Here is a 6,151-nt window from a genome sequence, read left to right as displayed (position 1 = left end):
TCGGGCAGTCCCTATTTCTGGATTGGGTCAGACGATGAACGCTAAGACATACCGATGTGTGCTGTGTTATCGGATGGGTGTTCCATTGTTCTCTATCTCGACACCGTGCTCTGCTTGCTCTCGGGTTTTTACTAGGGATGTATTCGGCGACTATGCGGTGTCATGTGCTGGTAATGTAGGTATTAAACATCGGCACAATGTTGTTCGGGATACTTTTATTGATATTTGCTATAGATCTGGGATTTCAACAAGAAAGGAGGTTGGCATAGGATTGTCTAGAGGGAATGACAGGGCCCTCAGACCTGCCGATGTGTTACTTTATTCATGGGATCGAGGTCGTGATGTATGTGTCGACTTCACATGGTCTTTTCCTTTGACACATATAGGGCTATCTGATTTTATTCCGGGACGGGTTGTGGCGGATGCGGCTCATCGGAAGCGGGTTAAGTATGAAGCTCGTTGTCTATCGATTGGATATAGTTTCATATCCTTCTCCTTTTCTTCGTTTTGGGAATTAGAGAAGGAGGTTGTTGCGTTGCTGAAGCGGATTCAGAGGTTCTCGACGACGCAAGACATTGGGGCTCGTAATGCAGCTCATATATTCAATAGGGTAGGCTTTGCTATAGCTAGAGGAGTGGGGGCCCAGATTGTATCTCGGCTTCCCACTAATTTATTGTAGGTTGTATGACTTTCGTTTTTGAGATTTAATAATAATAATAATAATAATAATAATAATAATAATAATAATAATAATGATGATGATGATGATGATGCTGAAATCTGCTCTGCTCTACTGAAATCTGCTCTACTCTGCTGAAATCTTTTCTGCTCTGCTCTCCTGAAATCTTCTCTGCTCTACTCTGCCGAGAAGCTCAAAAGAACAGGGCGTTAGTTTATTAGTAGTGCCAACTAAGGGAGGAAGTCAAACTTTGAACATTACAAAAGGAAAACATATGCTACGTAGGATTTTAACCTGCTAGGGTAGGTAAGTGACCAGTTGGGACTCTACTATAGGAAAACAGGTGAATAGTTAGGATTATTAAAAAAATGGGTTTTTTGAATTTCACCACCTAAAAAAATCAAGAAATTGTTTTTTTTTTTTTTTTACTACCAGAACTTTTATTTTACCACCAAATAAAAAATTGAAAATTGTTTTTTACCACTTGCCATCGAAAAAAAAGTAAACCTAACGAAATTTTAAATTCTTCGATTTTCGCGTCAAACACAGTCTTTAGGGGTTTTGGGGAGGACATTTTTGTCCTTTGGGTCCAATTTGATGTCAGAATTGACAAAAAAAGATAAAAAATTCCTCGTTTTGCGTGTTTAAAAATACCTCAATTTTCGTGAATCGCGCAAAACGAGGCATTTTCGATCATTTTTTTGTCAATTCTGACCTCAAATGGTTCCCAAAGAAGCAAAATGCCCCCCTAAATTTACGAAGAACATGTTTTGCGCAAGAAAATCGAATAATTTTTTAAACCGTTATATTTAACGGTTTTCATGATGGTAGGTGGTAAAAAACAATTTTTAGAATTTTTTTTGGTGGTAAAATAAAAGTTTTAAATTTTTTGGTGGTAAAACACAATTTATTAATTTTTTTGGTGGTAAAAGTCAAAAAATCCTATAAAAATAAATCTTAATTGGAATTATTAAAAGTAAATCGTCAATTTCTCTCTAAAAAAAAAAAGGTAAATCGTTAATAATTACGATTATTAAAGTGTATTTTTCCTTAATATTAAGTACGAATATTTCACCAAATGCCCCCGAGTTATATTTTTATTCACCATATACCCATATAAATTTTTAAATTCACCATATACCTTTCAATTTAACAAAAATGTCACCATATACCCAAATGACTAACGAAATTCAGCTCCGTTAGTCATTAGGGTTTAGTATGTCACGTGGCAGTATCTTATTGGTTGTCTTTTCAATTAATTAAATTTTAAAATAATTATTTATTTAATTTTTTTTAAAAACCAACCCTAACTCAACCCAAACCACCAGCATATCACCGCCACCACCAGCCTACCTTGAACCACTGTGCCTACGACTCAGCCTAGTAACCTCTTGTCGGCCACACTCCCCAGCCACCTCACACCGACGACGTTGCCAGCCACCCTTCTCCCGATTTGCAAATCTCCTTTTCTCCCTTAGAAATCCCTCCTTCCCCTAGCCATCGTCGGAGTTTGAATCTCCTCCCCGCGTTGGCGATAGCGCCCCTTCTCGTGCTGACGAACCTAAATGGCCCTCCCCTTACCATCTCCAACCTATGAACCACCGCGTCAATCCCAAAATAAAAAACCTCAAAAACTAAAACCTAGGATTTAGATTTTGGGGTTTTAATGTTTCGAGTTGGTGGTTTTCGACTTAGGTGGGTAGCAGCGCCGTGGGGGAGGGGATTGGGCTGCCTCCGGAGAAGGGGTTTAGGGGGGAATGTGGCGCGGGGAAGGGAGTTTGGAAGCCGGCGATGGGGGAGCGAGAGGAGGGTTTTTCCGCAGAAAAATAAGGCTTTTAAGGACGGGACATGGTGGTTTTGGGGAAGGACAAGGACGCCGGTGAGTGGGCGAAAAGGTGCAGACCCCGGTGTGTTGAAGGGTGGGGGTCATGGATGGATTTGGTGCACCGACGCAGCTATTTAGGGTGGCGGGGACAGGGTCAGGTGGTGGTTGGGGTTGGGTTGTGATGGGTGGGGTTTTTGTTTATTTTTATTTTTTGATAATTATTTTTAAATTAACATATTTTTAAAAATAACCAATAAGAAGCTGCCACGTGGCAAATTTTAGCCTTAATAACTAACGGAATTAACGTTCGTTAGTCATTTGGGCATTTGGTAACATTTTTGTTAAATTGAAAGTTATATGGTGAATTTGAAAATTTTCGAGTATATGATGAATAAAAAAATAATATTTGGTAAAATATCCTATTAAGTATGGGTGATGCTTAGCCCAGCAAGGTGCTAGACCAGCACACAAATTTTATGAATATTAAATGCTCTTATTGGGCCCCTATCTTGTATCGGTGTGTATTTTGTACGTATGAACTTGTATGCCCCAAATGTATACATCGTTGGCGTGCTTTCCAAGACTGTTACAACAAGATGGTCCGTTATTTTGCAAATGAGTTCATTTAATTCATCCAGAGACATAGATGTGAATCTAGGGTTCTTCATCTCATCTTCTTTAGCTGAGCTACCCCATTTTCATCTTCATTTCCCAAAACTTCAGATTCTCGTTGAATCCTCATCTTCTTCGGCCTCCATTACTCATTTGTTGTCTGAATAATAAAGGGTTTTTGGGGTTAAAGATGAAGGGATAAATTGGATAATTGGGGTAAAAGCGCGCCAATTGTGAGCGGATATAGCAATGCGGACATCAACGGAGCTGATTGAAAGTGATTATGGCTAGAACTTAGTTGGCGGGAATTAGGTATGTTAACTGATTCTGTTCTTGGTATTAACTTGATTATTCGATTGGTGCATTTTTGGAATTGGGGTTTGGTCTGGAACATATATTTGTTAATCTAGCATATTTTGGGCTAAAAGCGCGTCCATTGTGAGCGGATTTAGTAATAATGGCATTTACAATTGCTATTTTGGATCTGGATCATATATTTGTTAATCTAGCATGTTTCACAAATGACAATATTAATTATCACAAATGAAAAAACTTTTTATGACAGTGGACAATATTGTTTATTGCTAAAATTATTGGTTATCTAAAATTATAGGTTAGGTTAGGTTAGGTAATTAATTGTACATACAAATTCCATTAAAGTTTGAAATAAAACAATATTATTTATGACAGTAGACAATATTTTTTAGCTAAAATTATTGCTTAGCTAAAATTATAGGTTAGGTAGTTGGCATTAATTGTACAATATAATACATTGAAATCTCATGAAAGTTTGAAATAAGAGTATGTAACACCCTAGAAATTCCTTCCTTTTAAAATACTTGTTTTGCCCTATTTAAAACTTTAAATAGGAATATCTAAGACATTACCGCCACCGTGATAACGGTTAAGACAACTATCAAAGACACGCAGCGGAAGACTAATTTAAAAACATTTCAAACCAAGTCAACATTTAAAATCAAACAACGAAAGTAAAGTCAAACCAAAGTCAAACGAAGTAAAATAAAGTCAACCTACAACTTGGAACCACTGTAGGCCCTTATTAAAACAAAACCCGAAATTCAAAACCCTTTTCGTTAGTCACATGTAATCCATAAAGTCATAAATAATTAAAGTGATAACACATTCATATACTTATAGAAACTAGCATGATTCGCTCTTCACTCATGCCCATTCATGAAAATGCTTCATCACCTGAAAATCTTATCTCTAGTTGTTTCCACTACTCTCCATTAAAAATGGGTCATCATAGGGCCAAGGTAAAGACAAGGCCAACAAACACACAAAACACACAATCAACAAAGCTGAGTACATAAGCGTAATTAACACACTAACATATAATTTCCTATCAACACACAACTTACCTTGTTGCACCTGTGTTTCAAGCATACAACATTCAATAATAGTTCTCACTAGACACTACATAATTTATTTAATGTTGACTACGCATCGAACGGGTTTCCCCTTCAACCTCCCCCAAATAAATTTGAGGTTACTGACACAGGAGCAAAATTGTGCCAGCATCAATAACCACTCGTATGTGGCGGAATTCCTGCGCATAATAATAATAAAATGAATGTACAACATCCTGTACTCCAGTAGAAGTTATGGTTAAATATAAACCCCATAACTTCCCCCATATGTTCATACTCAAGGTATATACGTTCCAAGAGTTTTGGTGTGTAATCTCTTTCACTTTACATTATTTACAGATTATTAAACTTGGTGATGACTCTCAACTATAATCATTCAATCAACAATAATTATTCAATCAATCAAATATACCAATTTAATTCTTGAATAATTAGTGATCACATAATATTTAATGTCGAATCCTTTTTAATTCTACCTCGGTGCCAATGACACCTTAAACGCATAAAGCGCCACAAATCCTATCCCTCGGTGTTAAAAGCACCTTAAGTGCACTAAGACACCAACATACAATTTATATTGCTCTTTCCTCATGCTTATAGCATCAATAAAAATTATATGAACCATAATAAAATTCCTTTTCAATATTCCAAACCAAATTAAACATTTATTTTAATTAAACATGCTCTCTAACATGCCATAAATAAATATGTGGTTCATAAATAATATTCCAAACTATTAATTTCCATTCAATAATCCATCACAAATAAATCATGCTTCATAATCCAATCATCAATAACATCCAAATCATAATTTCCAATCCAAACCTAGCATGATACTATTTGTAGTCCATCAAACACATTTAGCATGCTATTATATTAACATAATTATGCTAAGTATGCAAACGTACCTTGTATACGATCTTAGAATCGCCACGACTAATAAAAATCACTCACTTCAAAATCTCCTACAATTTAAAATTATAAAAGAGTATTAAAATCCACTTTACACAAATTTCCAGCAATATATACTATTATAAAACCCCTCATAATTTAATTAAAATAAGCTGAAATTATATTTAAAACATCACACTTTAATCCCAATTAATGGGTGATTAAAATTCCTTAAAGAAACTTGATTTTAAATGCTCTACTAAAAATTCCAGCACTATATTTTAATTAAAACTTGTTGTAATTAAGCCTTAAAACACGTTAATCAAAGGTTTAAACCATTATGCATAATAATCCTTTAATAATTTACAAATCAAGAACCTAGGGTTTAAAAAATTGGGGCTTTTTAATTAAAAACATAAATCTGAAAATTAATTGACATAATACTTATAATCAAACGTCAAAATCAAATCCCAAAACTGATAATTAACAATTAGATTTAAGCCTAGATTAGTTTTTAACAATAAAGTTTTATTTATTTATTTATTTATATTTATTTATTTATTTATTACATTCGAAAAAGGGAGGGGGAAAGCAGCGACATCCACCACGCCGGTTGCCAGCACCGGTGGCTTCCTGCTGCCGGCGGCTGATGCTGTTGGTGACGGCGGCTACCGGCTGCCGGTGGTCGGTAGTGGTGGTGTGATAGGCTAAAGTCGTATCACCTAATCAAAAGTAATTCTTAAAACCACTAGC

This window comes from Chenopodium album, chromosome 1 (assembly GCF_948465745.1).
Source record: "Chenopodium album chromosome 1, dcCheAlbu1.1, whole genome shotgun sequence".
Lineage (NCBI taxonomy): Eukaryota > Viridiplantae > Streptophyta > Magnoliopsida > Caryophyllales > Amaranthaceae > Chenopodium > Chenopodium album.
Note: the sequence above shows the minus strand (reverse complement) of the source record.